The following is an 18,273-nucleotide window of genomic DNA, read 5'->3' as shown; positions in this document are numbered from 1 at the left end:
GTGCTTTCTTTATATAGAAGACATTGTGAAGGGATTTTTGATTGAAGATTATAGTGGGGATAGTGAAGTATTGTAGTGAATTGGTTTGCATTATTTGAAAAGACATTTGGAATTTGGGGAATATTGAAAAAAACAAGGGAGGTGCTGTCAAATTTATCGTAGAATATTATGGGGCCTAAAAGAAATCCTTCTAGGGCATCATCCTCTAGGAACACCAATAGGCCATCTTCTTCTAAGGAACCTGAACAACCCCTAGATAATGATGTTACGAAATTTGTAAGTAAGGCAGCTTTTGAGCGATACACAAGGATACGTAAGAGGAAGGTGATAAGTGAGCGGGGGTTTGAGTATACTGAAACACCCTGTGAAATCTCGACTTATGAAGATATTCGTGGAGAAATTCAAAGAAGGGGTTGGGCCATGTTTGCTGCAGAGGATGTCAGTCATGCAAATTTTTCAGTGGTTTTAGAATTTTATGCAAATTATGTGGAGATGAGAAATACGGAAGTATTTGTGAGAGGTGTCTAAGTTCCAGTCGGTATAGATACTATTGCTGCACTGTACAATATGCCAACGTATGAACGAGAGGAGGATCAATATCATCAATGGGCTCATGGGGATGATATTAATTGGGTAGAGGTGGCTGAAACTTTAAGTATACCAGGAGCCCGGTTTACTGTTGTTGGTGGTGTTTCGAAATATCTTTGGCGTTATCAATTGAATCATGTGGCTCGGGCTTGGGTGCATTTTGTGAGTGCAAGGCTAATGCTGACTACTCATATGTCGGATATCAATAAGGAGAGGTTGTTATTGGTATATGCCATTATGACTGGAATGACTATTGATGTAGGCCGCGTCATTAGGAAGAGTATGAAAGATATTAGTATGTTAACCACTACGGCAGGATTAGGCCATGGCTCATTAATCACTGATTTATGACGTACATATGGAGTTGTTATGCAGATGATGCAGAATCAATTCCAATATTTGGTGCAACAGAATAATTATCAGATTGCGCAAAATCAGCATATGCAGCAGTACTTGGCGCAGCAAAGTGAGTATCAAATCACTCACGTGGACCAGCTCAATACGTTGGTAAATCGGTGGTCTCTCCGAAACAATGAAGATGTAGCGCCATTTCCACTACCATCTCAATTTGTTCCATATCAACCGCCGCCGCCGCCGCCGCCGCCGCCGCCTCCACCATTTTAAATGTTTATGGTAAGTCTCTTTTTCTTTACTTTTGTCTTATTTCATTTTATTTTATTTTATTTTATTTTACAAGAAAAAAGGAAATGAAAAAAAAAAAACAAACATTGGGGACAATGTTTAGGTTAAGTTTGGGGGAAGAGATTTATTGCTGTTTATCGTGTCTGTGTTGTTTTATTTTGTTTTTAGTTGTGTTAGTTGTGTTTTGTTTAGGGTGTCAGTTGAATCAAGTTACCAATGATTAGCCAATGATAATATGATTGAATGATGAACTGTGTAAATTGAATGGGAATAAAACTAAAAAAAATCTGTGTGCTTGGTTGAATATTTTGTTCTGTTTTTCTTAAACATTTAAATAATTGAGAGCTTAATTGTGATTTTGATAAATTTTATGTGAGTGAATAAAATTTATGCTTGCTAAGTTTAAAATAGGAAGGGAAGATTGGAATTGGTTTATCCTAGAACTTGTTTGCTTGCTTTTTGAGGCGAAATCTTAGATCATGCATGCTTAGAAAAATGATTTAGGCAATTTTTTTGGACCGTTTGAGCCTTTCAAGCCAACCTAGATGTATTTAATCCTTAGTTACCCATTGTTGAGCCTAAATTGATCCTTTTATTGATTGACATTTGCTTTGAGCTAATAATTTGAGAACCTAACTATTATTTTGTCTTTCCCTTGCATGTACCATGAACATATGAATGATAATTGGGATTGATTTGTAATAGGGGGGTTACGTATGATAAGTTGTGTCAACAATGAAGAAAATACATTTTGAGAGAAAGAAGAGAAAAGTAGAAAAAGAAAACAAGAAAAAAAAATTCAATGATGAGAAAACATTACACTCCAAATTGTATTATCAAGGAATAAGTTTGGGGGAGTGTAATGTTATATATGAAAGAAAAAAAAATTATGCAATTTCTCTCGAAATGATAAGATATTGGGAATTTTGGGATTGGGCTTGTGATGTGTATTAAATGTAGAATTGGTTGGTTAGTGTTCATGGTACATGTTGAGCTTAAATGACTTTCTTATCCACCTTTGCCTAAGCCATTCAATTATAAGCTTGAAAAGACCTATTGATTTCTGAGCGTGTTTTGTCTATATTAGTGGAGATTAGCAAGTGTAGCAAGCTTATGGGATATTATTTGGTTATTGGATTGAAGTGGAAATTTAGTGAGCATAAAGGAATTCAATTACATATTATTTGTTAATCATGATTTTGAGAGCTGTTATTTTTGTTGTTTAATTGAATGGAATAAATGTTTCAACTGAAATTCTGGATTAAAAGTTGAGTTCTTTGAAGATTATATAAGTGAGTTGTTTTTCATAGCTTGAGGCTTAATATTGTTGTTGGCTTGATTCATATGTGTATGTTTTTGTCATTAGTTGAGTTGTTTGTTTTGGTTTACTCAAGGACGAGTAAAATTCAAGTTTGGGGGAATTTGATGAGTTCGTTTTTAGCATAGTTTTTAACATGTGTTTAGGGTAAGTTTGAGCCATTTTGGTGGAGTGTTATGCGGTATTACGCACGTTTTGGTATGTTTGCAGGAAATAGGAGAAGAAAACGTGAAGTTTGGGAAATGACTGGAAAATCAGCTTAATTTGGGAAATTTATGCTAAAAGTTGACAAGAAGAAAGTTGAGGATTCATTTGTAGAGATAATTGCTCGTTTTGGAGTTTTGGAACAATTTTTTGGGAAAATGCGAGGGGCTGCGACGCTTGAATGAAGAGCTGCAGCGCAAGGAAAAAGCAGAGAAGGCCATTTTTCTGGAGTTTTGGAGGGCCGCGGCGCGTGTGTTTATACGTGGCTATCAAAAGGGAAAAAATGTTAAACATTTTTAGGGTTTCGATTTAAATACGTTTTTAAGAGTTAATTAGGGGGATTCATTGATTTTTTGAGGTAGAGAAGTTATTAGAGACTTGGGAGAACATTGAAGATCTAGAGTTTGATTTCTTAATTTCTTCTGTATTCTCTTCTCTGAAGTTTATGTTTGTTGACGCGGTTCTTTGGCAACATATAATTATAAGAATAAGGAGAGGGATTAGTGCTAAATAATGAACCGTAATAGATGAATGATCTCAAAGTAAAATGATAACACGAATACTTTTTTAGGTGGTTCAAAGGTTAAAATCCTTATAGTCCACCAGCCAATATTATTGATATCTCTCTGATATTCTTTACAGGGTATTTCTTTACAAATTAGAATCCAACCCTTTGCAACTCCCAGGGTCTCCATATTTATAGGGAGAGGGCACCTGGGTGTTGGCAAAGGAGGTCATCCCGTGACCTTCTTACCCATCATGTCATTTCTGTGACATTCATGATTAATTCCTAAAATCTGACAATGAAGTGTGGTCTAATCAATAGGTAAGGGGGATAATGGGCCGCACGGCCCAACCCAATCGTGGGTGCCTGAACACGCACGTTTATGTTGCGTGTCCGAGAATTCAGGGATGGATCAGACACGTGATGTCTGATACATGCACGTTTACATTGCGTGGTTGACTTTATAAAAGGTCAGAGGTGCCAACTCAAGCTCGTATCTCGAGCTTAATATAGTCTCAGCTCGTGGTGTCCATACTTCTGACCCGACTCCTTAGTAATCTCATTAAGCCTTTGGTTACCTCGAGCTAAAGAGGTAGGACCTTGTAAAAGAAGCTCCGGATACGTGGCTTCCACGTGGCTAATATAATTATGCCCATTCTCATCGCTAATAGCCCGTGGATATTTAGGGCGTACAATGTTTATATTTAATATGATTGATTCCATTATGTTTGCTTTAAACTAATCTTGTTATTAGGGTGTTAGTGGATTCTTCTTGAAGCTTTTGATTTCTTAATGAAATTTTCCTGAATTTCTTTCTTCTGCTGTGGATTATTTATCTCATGCTTAATGCTTGTGAATGTTTGATCATCATTTACATGTTTATATGATTTTAACCTATGCTCTGAAAAGAGAAGGCTAATTATGCTATAGGTAAATAATCACAATTTTATATTAGACGAAAGTACTTCTAGGAATTTTGTAGTTAAGGGATTATGTGTTTAAAGCATGCAATATATTGATTTACCACAGAGATGTAGGAAATAATATAGTGTAGAAATTATAGATCCTAGCAAGACTATAATATATAATTGTAATCTGCTATCACAATAGAATTAAGAAATATTGAAAATTGGTTAGAAATCATAAGTGGATGGTTGATGAAACTAAAGCCCTAACTTTTACATCCATTGAATTAAATCAAATTTTATCTCTGCATTTCTCTAAGTGCTTAATAGTTTTCTTAATTTTTAGTAATAATTATTTTATTGATAATTCTGAAATTATTATTTAACTCAGTTAGAATTAGAGGTTAATTATTGGTAATTAATATCAGTCTTCATGGGATCGACACTTTACTTATCATATATTACTTGATTTGACCATGTATACTTGCGTGTTAATTTTTAGAGATCAAGTTTTTGGCACTGTTGTCGAGGACTGTTTTTATTAATATCAATAAGTTAATTTTTGTTCTAATTTTTTTTTTTTAATTTTTTTTTAACATTTATTCGGATCAAGGTTCTTTTGTGTTTCAGGACTAGTTGGTATATGCGAAGCAATAGACAAAAACAGATTATACCAGTAGATCGGGAAATTGAAAGAACATGCAGACAGAACCGGAAAATAAAAAGGAAATTGGAATTTACCAGATTGGTTTGTGAGTTCTTAGATGTGTTCCCTGAGGATTTACCAGGGCTGCCGCCACACAAGGAGATTCAGTTTGTTATTGAGTTAGCGCTAGGGACAGAGCCAATGTCAAGGGCACCTTATAGAATGGCACCGACAAAACTGAAGGAGTTGAAGATATAGTTTCAAGAACTTATAGATTTAGGGTTCATCAAGCCTAGCTACTCGCAGTGGGGTGCTCCAGTTTTGTTTGTGAAGAAGAAGGATGGGACTCTGAGGATGTGTATAGACTATAGGGAATTGAACAAGTTGACCATCAAGAATAAGTATCCCCGACCAAGGATTGACGACTTGTTCGACTAGTTACAGGGTAAGACGGTGTTCTCGAAGATTGATCTTCGATCTGGTTATCACCAGCTGAGGATAAAGGACGAGGACATACCGAAGACGGCCTTCCAAACGAGGTATAGGCACTATAAGTTTCTGGTCATGTCATTTGGTTTGACCAATGCCCCAGCAGCCTTCATGGACCTATTGAACAAGGTGTTCAAGGACTTCTTTGATCAGTTCATCATCGTCTTCATCGACGACATTTTGGTGTATTATAGTTCAGAGACAGAGCACGAGTTTCATCTCCGACAGGCTCTATAGAGATTGTGAGAGCACCAATTGTACACCAAGTTTAAGAAGTGTGAGTTTTGGCTACCAGAAGTGACATTCCTTGGACATATTGTTGGTGCATATGGGATTAAGGTGGATCCATCTAAGGTGGAGGCGGTTAGAGATTGGTCGAGGCCAAGGAACACCTCGGAGGTTCGAAGTTTCCTCGGGTTGGCAGGTTACTACAGACGGTTTGTGGAAGGCTTCTCGAAGATAGCAGCACCAATGACAGAATTGACACGGAATAATCTGAAGTTCGTCTAGTCAGACAAATGTGAGAACAACTTTAAAGAGTTGAAGCAGCGACTTATTACTGCACCTGTGTTAAGTCTTCCTTCGGTGGAAGGAAAGTTTGTTGTTTATTGCGATGCGTCAAGGCTGGGTTTGGGCTGTGTGTTGATGCATAACGAGAAGGTTATAGCTTATGCGTCACGACAGCTGAAGGAGTATGAGCAACAGTACCCTACCCATGATTTGGAGTTACTAGCAGTGATATTCACACTGAAATTTTGGCGGCACTACCTGTATGGGGAGAAGTACGAGATATACACTGATCACAAGAGCCTAGGGGTATTATAGGAATATATTACTGTACGCCCTGGTTTTCACGCGGGCTGTTTAGCAGGACGAGCCTCGGACTAAACATGATTTAGTCCGAGGCTCCCACAGGCCAGAGGCTCTATTTCCAGGACGGGTCCTTTCTAGCTCGAGGGGGTCCTGTTTCCAGCTCGCGCTTGTTGCACCAGGAGCTGGGAATAACATCCGGCGACCGCGGACGGATAAGCTCGGGTTATGGATTGCTCCGGTAGCGAGCTTCTCAGGAAGCTCTGACCCTATGGGAGGTCAACACGCAAGATAAACGTGCATATTCCTGCCATTACGTGTCCGATATCCCCCTGACTTCTCGGACACGCAGCAGGAACGTGCGTATTCAGACACCCACGGACGAGTTGGGCCGTGCGGCCCATTATCTCCTTCCATACTGATTAGACCACACTTGTGTGTCAGGTTTAGGAATTAATCATGAATATCACAGACTTGATATGACAAATGGTAAGGTCACGGGATGACCTCCCTACCAACTTCCAGGTGCCTTCTCCTATAAATATGGAGACCCTGGGAGTTGATAGGGGTTGGAAAAATAGTCTTTTAAGAACTATATACTTTGTAAACCAAATATCCAGAGAATATCAATAATATTGACTAGTGGAGTAGAAGGATTTTAACCTTCGAACCACTTAAAAACGTGTCTTGAGTCACCTAGTTCTTTCCCCAAAAGATTTCTTATCTGTGACGGTTCTACTTTTAGTACTAATCTCTTTCTCTTCTTCTCTTAATTATCTGTTGCCGAAGAACCGCGTCAACAGTTTGGTGCTTTCATTGAGAGCAAGCCCGATTAGTACTACCACAAACATACAACTATGGTGACCACTCGATCCAAACATGGCAACGAGACAGAACAGCATGATGGGCAGGAGGCCCGCCATGTTGCCCTCCCTGATGAGCAAGTTCCTGAAGTCCAGCAGAGGCCAGGAAAGCAGCCGGCCGGCCAAGACGACACTGGTAGTTCGGCGCCCCGACCGCCTAATCCGAATCCATGTTATTACACGGCGGTGGAGATGGAGAATGCTCAACTGAGGAGCCAGCTAGCAGCAGCTGGTCAGCAAATCCAGGATATTCTGAGTCGACTACCCCCTCTCACAACCAACGATAACGTTGGAGAGAGGCAAGGCGAGGCTCCTAAGTCTCTCCGGAGTAATCGATCTAGGCATAGCCATTCGGATAGACTCCCTGCAGCCAACTCCACCCCTTCACCACGCCATCAAAAGGCGAACTTCAGGGAAATGCCTCGGACCGAACAGCAGCAGTACAGCCGTTCGGTTAGGACGTCAACCCCTAGCTCTCAGCCTTCCTCGAGGACGCCCAGAAGAGATCGAGGAAATTCCCAAAGAAGGGCCGAGGAGATCCGGAGACGTCAGACCGTCCCCGAAGAACGTCCAGTTCCTCGTCCAGCTCGCCCAGCGCGAAGCCAGCAAGCTGGCAGGGCCGAGAGGCCCCCACCAAATTTAGTCCGTCCGGACGGCACTAGGATCGCCTCTCCGGTCAGGCATCCTCCTTCTCCCATCAGATACCCGTCTCCTCAGCCCGTTCGAGACATCCCGACCTACGGAAATAGTAGGAGAGACCCGCCATCGGCCGGGCCTTCCCGGCGCAGCAGGGTGCCGGGGGAGGGATCAGGTCGGGGCCGCCAAAGACGCACCTTGAGCCTGTCCAGCAGGAGTCACTGGACCGGTAGTGCACGGAGTGATCTTTCGGGAGGAGACCTGCGTCAGCAACTAAGTTCAGCACAAAGTCACCATACTACCCAGGGAGGCGACCTTCGAGATCGCCTCAACTCTCACAGAGAGGATCAAGTTAGGGATGGTAGCCAGGCCCGCTCAGTTGGGGTCCGATCCGAAGTACGTAACGGCGGGAATGCCCCAAATGACCTATCTCAAGATAGGAGGGGCAACAACCCGCCTAATATGTACAACGGGTCCGGAGCTGGTGAACAACCCCGGAATAACCCAGGATCTCAGGACAAGACCCTAGAGCGCTTAACTCAGATGGAGGAGCTGATGAAGAAGCTCCTATCGGAAAAAGAAAAAGACGAATATGATTCAGGGGATGAGATGGAACTCTTCGCCCCCAATATAGCAGCAACGGCATACCCTTTTGGCTTTCGTATGCCCCACTTGTCAAAGTTCAACGGGGATGGAGACCCGTCTGACCACTTAGGGATGTTCAACACCCTAATGATGGCTCATAACATCGGGCCAGAGCTTCGTTGCTTGATCTTTCCTTCCACCCTAACTGGACCTGCCAGGCAGTGGTTCAAACAAAGTAAAAGGCAGTCAATCAGCTCCTGGAAGACCTTTTCGGCTGACTTCAAGAGGGCATTCCACGCCTCTCAGGCCGCCTGAGTCCAGGCCGACTCCCTAGCTAACGTGAGACAGCAACCTGGAGAGACGCTAAAAGCCTACTTGAGCAGATTTGCAAATGTCGCTGCTCGAGCCAGAGACGCCGACGACAGCTCCAAACTCATGGCTATGAGGACCGGGATCCTAGTAGGCGGAGATCTGTGGAAGGATATTCAAAGGAGGGGGGTCAGCTCGGTTAGTGAATTCCTTAACAGAGCCCAAGAGTGGATAAACTTGGAAGAAGCTGAAGCTTCAGCCGCGGGGACCAGCCAGGTCCTCGAGAAGCCCGCTGGGACGGGAACAGAGATCGTAGTGGCGACTCCCGACGTCGCGCAGAGTAACCAGACCGGTGGCGGCAAAAGAAAAGGAAATGGTGAAAACAGCCAGCACGGTCAAAAGAAGAATAAGTCCGCGAATAAATTCAAGCCCGTGTTCACAACGTATACCGAGCTCACCCAGACCAGAGAGAATATTTTCCTGGCCAACGTTACGCGAGTCCCCTGGAAAAGGCCGGAGCCAATAAAACACCCTAAGGGAAAGAGAGACGCTTCCAAATTCTGCCGTTTTCATAACGACGTCGGGCACAATACCGACGACTGCAGGCACCTCAAAGATGAAATCGAGACTCTCATCCGAGCAGGTCCGTTGGCGCAATACTCACGGAACAGGGTCCCGACAAGTCGATCCGCTCCGGAGATCCCAGCCAGTCAACCTGGACCTCGGGTAGATCAGGACGTCCTTCCCCCCGTGGTCAAGGGAGAGATTTCCACCATCTCTGGAGGACCACACATGGCTGGCACGAGCAAAGGCGCCCAGAAGAGGTATGTGAATGAGTTGAAGGCCCACAATGGAGCGGAGTTCGTCCCGGAACAGCGTCAATCAAAACAACAAAGATTAGAGAAACAACCGATCACTTTCATGGAGGAAGACGCGAGCCATGTCCAATTCCCTCATAACGATCCCTTGGTCGTAGCAGTCCAGCTCGCCAACCGGAGAGTAAGGAGAGTGTTAGTGGACAATGGGAGCTCGGTGAACCTCCTATTCCGGTCCACCTTAGAAAAAATGGGTCTGACCGTCTCCGAGCTGAAGGCAACCTCGATGATGCTATATGGTTTTTCAGGAGAAGGGTCAGCAGCGATAGGAACGATTGAGTTGGTGATCACCCTAGGAGACGAGTCCCGAACAGTGTCCAAACTACTCGAATTCGTAGTCATTGACTGCTCCGCTGCCTACAATGCAATTTTGGGCCGACCTACGCTCGTTGCTTTCGAAGCTATCACGTCCGTCCAGCACCTCGCCATGAAGTTCCCTACTTCAACAGTGGTCTGTACTATCAAGGGCGATCAGCTCGCTGCTAGGGAATGCTACAGCATTTCCATGAAGGGAAAATCTAAACCCGGGCAGGTGACGATGGCCATTCAGGATGAAGAGGAATCTCAGAGACCCAAGGCGGCTCCTGAGATTGAAAAACCTCGGGTTTCCGAAGGCGAAGAGCTCGCCCTAAGTGAGGACATTGACCCCCGAGTAGGCGAGGACAGGTCCGAGCTCCAAGCTATTGAAGAGCTCGAGGAGGTAGGCATCGATGAACAAAACCCATCACGGACGGTTAAGCTCGGAAAGAACCTCTGCGATAGAAGAAAGGCGGAACTGACTGCGTTTCTGAAAAAGAACCTGGACGTATTTGCATGGTCGCACGAGGACATGATAGGGATCAGTCCGAGCGTAATCATGCACACGCTCCACCTAGACAAAAGCGTCCCTGCCAAGTCTCAAAAGCAGAGGCGTTTAGGGACAACCCGAGCCGAAGCCCTTGAAGAAGAAGTGGCCCGGCTAAAAAAATGTGGCTTTATCCGCGAAGCCAGATTTCCCATTTGGGTTGCCAATCCCGTGTTAGTTCCAAAGTCCAATGGGAAGTGGCGGACCTGTATCGACTTTTCCGACCTGAATAAAGCCTGCCCCAAGGATTGCTTTCCATTACCGAGGATCGATCAACTGGTGGATGCCACGGCGGGGCACGAGCTCATGTCCTTCATGGACGCGTACTCGGGCTACAATCAGATCGCGATGAATCCAGCAGACCAGGATCATACCAGCTTCATGACCCCGACTAATGTCTATTTCTATAAGGTCATGTCGTTCGGTCTGAAGAATGCCGGGGCTACCTACCAAAGGCTGGTAAATAGAATGTTCGCGGATCAGATCGGGAAAAACATGGAAGTATACGTCGATGATATGCTTGTCAAGTCAAAGATTGCCAGCAACCACGTCACCGATCTGGAAGAATGCTTTAACATACTGCGAGAATATGGCATGAGGCTCAATCCTCAAAAGTGCACTTTCGGTGTCGCATCGGGGAAATTCTTGGGTTTCATAGTCAATACCCGAGGAATCGAGGCAAACCCCGACAAGATCAGGTCACTGCTCGAGCTTCATTCCCCCAGGTCGCGGAAAGATGTCCAAGGCCTCACAGGAAGAGTGGCAGCACTGAACCGGTTCATTTCCAAATCGGCCGACAAGTGTTTGCCCTTCTACAACCTGCTCCGGGGAAACAAGAAGTTCGAATGGACAGTAGAGTGTGAAAGCGCATTCCTCGACCTAAAAACGCACCTGGCTGAGCCGCCTGTGCTGTCAAAGCCCCAAGGTAGGAGAACCTCTTTTCCTCTACATGGCCGTCACTGAGGACGCAGCTAGTGCTGTTCTGGTGCGAGAAGAGGACCAGGCTCAGAAACCGGTTTATTACATCAGTAAGAGACTCCTCGGAGCTGAATCAAGGTACCCATTGATGGAAAAACTGGCGTTCTGCCTAATCACGGCCTCGCGAAAACTCAGGCCATACTTCCAGTCCCACTCTGTACATGTCATGACCGATCAGCCTCTAAGGCAGGTTTTGCAAAAGCCTGAAGCCTCGGGACGCTTGCTAAAGTGGGTGGTCGAACTCAGTCAGTTCGAGATTTTCTATACTCCCCGAACTACCATAAAAAGTCAAGCCTTGTCCGACTTCGTGGCAGAATGCGCGGGATTCCATGAGATCCCATCAGAAGACTCACATCAGCTCGCCTCCTCAGGTTCATCGTGGAAGATCTTCGTTGATGGCTCATCTAACGAGAACGGCTCCGGGGCCGGAATCATTCTGATATCCCCAGAGGGGCATAGATTCCACTCGGCGCTGAGGTTCGGGTTCAAGGCGTCTAACAACGAGGCAGAGTACGAGGCCTTGTTAGCTGGACTTAGGATAGCTAGCGAGCTAAAGGAAAGCTCTGTCCAATGCTTCAGTGACTCCCAGCTCGTGGTAAATCAGGTTCTAGGCGAGTATCAGGCGCGGGGTCCCAAGATGGCCTCCTATTTGGCTAAGGTAAAATCCAAACTGTCTACGTTTGGGCAAGGGTCGATCGAACAGATACCTCGGGAGCAGAACGCCAACGCAGATGCTCTCGCCAAGCTCGCCACCTCGGGAGAGACAGAAACCCTGGGGTTGGTTCCAGTTGAGTTCTTGGAGAAACCCAGCATAGACGGAGATCGAGCAGATATTGAAATGATTGACATCAGGCCGACCTGGATGACTCCCATTGTTAAGTACCTCGTCGAGGGCAAGTTACCCGAAGGGCGCAACGACGCACGACGAGTCCTTTATCAAGCTCCGAGGTATACGCTAGTCGAGGGGGTGTTGTACCGACGTGGGCATTCCTTACCCATCCTCCGGTGCGTTCTTCCAAGTGAAGCGAAGGCCATCCTGCAAGAAGTTCATGACGGGTTCTGCGGAGATCACGCTGGGGGGCAAAGCCTGGCCTTGAAGATCCTTTGGCAGGGTTATTACTGGCCGACTCTGTCCAAAGACTCGATCTCATATGTAAAAAAGTACGACAAGTGTCAGCGGTTCGCCGCGGTTGCGCGAGCTCCTCCGACCGAGCTAAAAATGATTTCGTCTCCCTGGCCCTTCGCCATTTGGGGGATAGATCTAATAGGCGCCCTGCCCACCAGAAAGGGCGGGGTCCGTTACGCCGTGGTAGCCATTGACTACTTCACCAAGTGGGCCGAAGCAGAGCCGTTGGCGACGATAACATCGAAAAAGGTGCTAGACTTCGTGGTTAAAAGCATCATATGTCGATTTGGCCTACCCAAAAAGATCGTCTCCGACAATGGCACTCAATTTGACAGCGACCTGTTCACCGAATTTTGCGAAAGGCACGGAATTGTGAAAAGCTTCTCGTCCGTGGCCTATCCCCAGGCGAACGGCCAGGTCGAGGCTGTCAATAAAACTCTGAAGGCAAGCCTCAAGAAGAGGCTAGATGAGGCAAAGGGGATCTGGCCAGAACAGCTCCCCCAAGTTCTGTGGGCCTATAGGACCTCACATCGGACTCCCACGGGTCACACTCCTTTCTCCCTAACCTTTGGAAGTGAAGCAGTCCTCCCCGTGGAGGTGAAGGTCCTGTCGCACAGGGTCCGGTCCTACGAACAAGACGGGAACCACGAGCTCCTACGCCACTCCTTAGACTTAGTGGATGAAAGGCGAGAGGATTCACAACTCCAGCTCGCCCATTACCAACAGAAAATCACTCGCTACTTCAACACTAAGGTCAAAAGACGTGCCTTTAGCGTCGGTGATTTGGTCTTGAGGAGAGTTTTCCTGGCCGGGAAAGATCCCAAAGATGGGGTTTTGGGACCAAGCTAGGAAGGACCATACCAGGTCATCGAAGTCATCAAAGAGGGAACTTATAAGTTAGCTCGACTTGGTGGAGGGGTGGTCCCGCGGACTTGGAATGCTATCCACCTAAAGAAATATTATCAATGAGCCATTTGTAAGGCCTAGAAGGTCACCTTCCATGTATAAATAAAAATCAAATGTTTCTCGTTATTTGCAAGTGTAATTTTAAAGTAACAACGAAAGACCCTTTCCCAGTTACTTGGGGGGCATATGGTACCTGGATATATCCAGGTCTCCTTAACGACTTAGGTGTTAATTTTTATCTACGGATAAGAGTTATCACAAACTAAGTCCTATCCTGGTCTTAACCAGGTCACAAAACTTAGAAGTTAACTAAAATTTGTTGACCGTGGTTCTTCTTTAAAGAGCCCGGGATACGGACAAAAGTTGACGCGAACTAAGTTTTTCAAAATAAGTTCCTGGTCTTAACCAGGTCACAAAACTTAGAAGTTAACTAAAATTTGTTGACCGTGGTTCTTCTTTAAAGAGCCCGGGATACGGACAAAAGTTGACGCGAACTAAGTTTTTCAAAATAAGTTCCTGGTCTTAACCAGGTCACAAAACTTAGAAGTTAACTAAAATTTGTTGACCGTGGTTCTTCTTTAAAGAGCCCGGGATACGGATAAAAGTTGACGCGAACTAAGTTTTTCAAAATAAGTTCCTGGTCTTAACCAGGTCACAAAACTTAGAAGTTAACTAAAATTTGTTGACCGTGGTTCTTCTTTAAAGAGCCCGGGATACGGATAAAAGTTGACGCGAACTAAGTTTTTCAAAATAAGTTCCTGGTCTTAACCAGGTCATAAAACTTAGAAGTTAACTAAAATTTGTTGACCGTGGTTCTTCTTTAAAGAGCCCGGGATACGAATAAAAGTTGACGCGAACTAAGTTTTTTCAAAATAAGTTCCTGGTCTTAACCATGTCAAGAAACTTAGAAGTGAACTAAAATTTGTTGAACGCGGATCTTCTTTAAAGAGCCGGGATACGGATAAAGTTAACTCGAACTAAGTTCATAAAAATAGAGAGATGAATTGTAACCAAATGCATAAAAATATATATGTCAAACTGGCTGAGCAAATTGTCTCGAGGCAGAAACGCCTCACATAAAAAAGAGAATTACAATAGAAAGAGTTCAAAATACTTAAACGAGAAGTGTCCTAAGCCCCATCAGTTGGCCCTTTGGAGGTCGCGGTCTCATCCTGCTCCGCCGAGGCAGAGGCCTCTCCAGTCTCCGATGGAGGAACCTCCTTATTTAGGCGGGCTTGAAGCTGCGGCAACAAGAATGTCCAGAGGTCCGGCGGCATGAAAGAAAAGTCCGCGTCCGGATTGTGGGACCAGCAGTGATAGAATAGGTCTTGTAAGGACTGCTCCGATACGACCCGCTCGTCTTTCAGGGCGGCTTGGGCTTCGGCCTTCGCCGCCTCAAGATCTGTCCGCGACGCGGCCAGGGAGTTTTTAAGTTCTTGGTTCTCGGAGCGGATCTTCTCTAGCTCGGCTTTAGAGGCCGCCAGCGCGTCTCTCGCCTCCTGAAACTCCTGGAGGGTGGTCTGGCGATCAGATTCGAAACCCTCGAGCTGGGCCTTGGTCCTAACAATGCCTCTGTAGGTGGCAGCAATGCCCTACAAGAAAAGAATGATAAATTAACAAACTGGAAGGAAAAAGGCAGCGTGTGAGTGTTAAAGCCTTAAAAGAAGGGGGCACTTTACCGTTAAGGTCATGTCCATCGCAGACTCTATAACTCGGACCGGGCTCGTTGTTTCGATGGCCCGGAGCTCCTTCTCCCTGATATTGTAGAAATGGCTGACGGTGTAGCTAGCCGACTCATACACCGTACCCCGGAATGCTTCGGGCATCTTCTCCAGAGCCCGGGGGTCGACCGGGATACGCACGTCCGGGGCTGCCGCGGCCAGATTCCCGACCTCTATTACCCCGTCCTGGGCGACTAGTGGAGATCGTTGGGGTGGCGGGTGCATGAGCCCTGTCCTGGCGACAGGGAGGTTCGCCCCCGCGACCTGGGATGGCGGGGCTTTCTCCTTCTCCTTAGCCGGGGATTTGGTGGAGGCCCCAGCCGAGCTCTTGGACTCGCGAAGCCTCTTTAACCTCGGCCCTGCTGGGGGATTCCCACCGAACACAACGCCCCGTAGACTATTCCCGGGCTGAGACATCTCTTCTGCTAAGAACAAAAAACATGGTTATTACAAGGTAGCAATCATGCAGAAATAAAGACAAAAGGTTCAAAGGCAATAAGAAAGCAAATACTAAGGGAGCCCTACCCCCCGAGCTGGAAGAGCCTAGGACGATTATCTCGCGAACTGGCGAAGGTTCTAGGTCCGGTTCTGACTCTGGGCTGGACTCTTCTACGTACTGCCTAATCCCTGGAGCATAGATGCCCCTCTGGAGCGCAGGCCACGTGCGTAAGTTGGTCCCGTACTCCTCAAAAATGACCGACCTAAAGGCTAGGGTATTATCTACTACTACGGTACCCTTAGGCCGACTCTCTTGGTTGTCCAGCACGAGCTGGTCAACGCAGTGGAGCAAGAGCGTGTCTAGGTCCGGATTCCTTGAGTGACGATGGACGAGCTGCCTAGGGTTGAACCTAACCAGCCGGGGGTCTGCAGTGGCCCTATCTACATTCTTAAATAAGTAAGAGTTACCTTGACCAGAAGGACCCGCGGCTGCTACGGATTGGGCCCTCTCCTCGCTCATCCCCTGGGCGACCTCCAAGGTCCTCTTCCTGTTCATCACCAGAGGAACTTCCTCACCTTCTTCCTCGCCTTCGTCGTCTGCGACCTCCTCCGCGACGATCGGTCTGTTGTCGCGAGCTGGGGGAGGCCCCCGGGGCCTCTTCAAATTCAAAGTCTGATTTGGGAAAATCAGCTTGCAGAATACCATCGTCTCGTCCGTTACGAGCGCGCGGTAGTCTTTCTCACTGGGGGGCAAGTTCACCAGTGTATCGTATTGACCCCCGAGGGTCACAGACTTTTCGGTCCTCGCGTAGATGGCTGCAAGGTTGGTTGAAGTCAGAAATGGAATAAGGGAAGAGCTAAAATAAGATAACCTTTAAAAGGCGAGCTAAATCAAGGATCACTTACGAGGACGGTTGAAATAGTGATGATCGCAGTTTCGGAACCCAGTTGACATGAAAAACTGGTCTTTGAAGTCGTTTGGATGGCTCGGCAGCTCGATCACTGCTGCTGTGTTGGGGAAGCAGGTTAAGTAATAGAACTCGTCGCCTCGCCCCCGCTGGTCCGGGCTGGCTTTGAGGCAAAAGAAATATAAAATATCAGCAGGAGTGGGGACCTCCCACTCATGCTTTTGGAACAAATACCTCAATCCCGCCAGCAGACGGTATGAGTTGGGGGGGAGCTGAAATGGGGCCAACCCCACATAGTTCAGAAAATCAGCAAAATACTGATCCAGGGGGAGGAAGGCCCCTGCCTTGAAGTGTTCACCGCTCCAGGCCGCGAACGACTCGTCGAGCGACGTGCAGCTCCGCTCCCCATCCGCAGCAGGTCGGGCGATCACGGAGGTCATCCCCAGAGGAATGTTGTGGTTGAGGAAAATTTTGGTGATCTTTGCCTGGTCGGTTATCTTCGAGACGATTCTCTCCGCCTCGAAAAACGCGTCAGGGGCCACCTCGGCTTGCTTCTCCACCGCCGGCCCAAAGTGAGGAATTGGCGAGCTGGTCACCACCGCCTTTCCTTTATCCTGCTGGGAGGACGAACTTCCCACATTCTTCTGTGACAGATTTCTCTTTGGAGCCATCTGGTCGCCTATCGAACAAAAGAAAACACTTTAGAAAAGGCGACCCAAGCAGGAGAGTGAAGCAAGTATTAAGTACACGAGCTGGGGTAAGCCCAGCCCATGGAGAGTGGTGCCACGCGTTCCAAGGAACACGCGCCTATGCCCTCAACAGATCCCAGATTACTCGGAATTCGTGTGTCAGAGGGCTCAGAGTAAAAAAATTGTCTTGGGGGGAAAGTTTCAACAGGCAAGGCGTGGCGAAACCGCTTTTAAGGCGTATTCCCTAAGCTACCCAGTTTTTGCACCCAAAATTCCTAAGGATCCTACCCAGAAATTGTTCCTAAGAAAGAACCATGGAACCCATATTCTAAGACGATGTCCCATGGCAAGTGTGCCCTAATCTAAGAAGGGCTGTCACCCTCCATATCCGCGCGACCCAGAAAACCTCTGCATGTGGCTACAGTAAAATTTTTTACCTAAGCTACAGTGGCATGCTTTAAAAAATAAACAGGGACAGAAGACTTACAGTATATGGTTAGATGGTGAGCGAGGTTGCTGCGCTGGTAGGAGCTTCGTTGGCACAGTGGTCTCCAAGGCTTTGAAGGAACTCGTACGCTTAAGCTTCGTGAACGGAGAAGATGAGAGCAATGGAAATGAGGGTTTTGTTCTTCGGAAGGTCAAAGAGAAAAGAAGGAAATTTGAGAGGTTTTGAATGGTAAGGTGGCCCGTGCGTGGGATGGCCACCCCCTTTTATACAAGGGAAGGATCACGTGTAAAAGGCTCTTGGGAGACCCTCCACTCGAAATGTGAAACGACGGCTGGACAGTAGGCTAGGCCATTTAATGCGGTTCTCGTAGAGTGTACCGTCGCCACCCACGACGTTCCACGTATCAGACGCCTGCGAAAAGCATGGAATACGAAGGGTTGTGGGGGAAGTCTAAAAGCCCCTACTATGGTCTCCCATATCTGACGTCATGGACCATGAGCAGGAGCTTGGGGGGCAGATGTACGCCCTGGTTTTCACGCGGGCTGTTTAGCAGGACGAGCCTCGGACTAAACATGATTTAGTCCGAGGCTCCCACAGGCCAGAGGCTCTATTTCCAGGACGGGCCCTTTCTAGCTCGAGGGGGTCCTGTTTCCAGCTCGCGCTTGTTGCACCAGGAGCTGGGAATAACATCCGGCGACCGCGGACGGATAAGCTCGGGTTATGGATTGCTCCGGTAGCGAGCTTCTCAGGAAGCTCTGACCCTATGGGAGGTCAACACGCAAGATAAACGTGCATATTCCTGCCATCACGTGTCCGATATCCCCCTGACTTCTCGGACAC

This window comes from Humulus lupulus, chromosome 9, assembly GCF_963169125.1.
Source record: "Humulus lupulus chromosome 9, drHumLupu1.1, whole genome shotgun sequence".
Lineage (NCBI taxonomy): Eukaryota > Viridiplantae > Streptophyta > Magnoliopsida > Rosales > Cannabaceae > Humulus > Humulus lupulus.
This window is presented reverse-complemented; position numbering follows the sequence as displayed.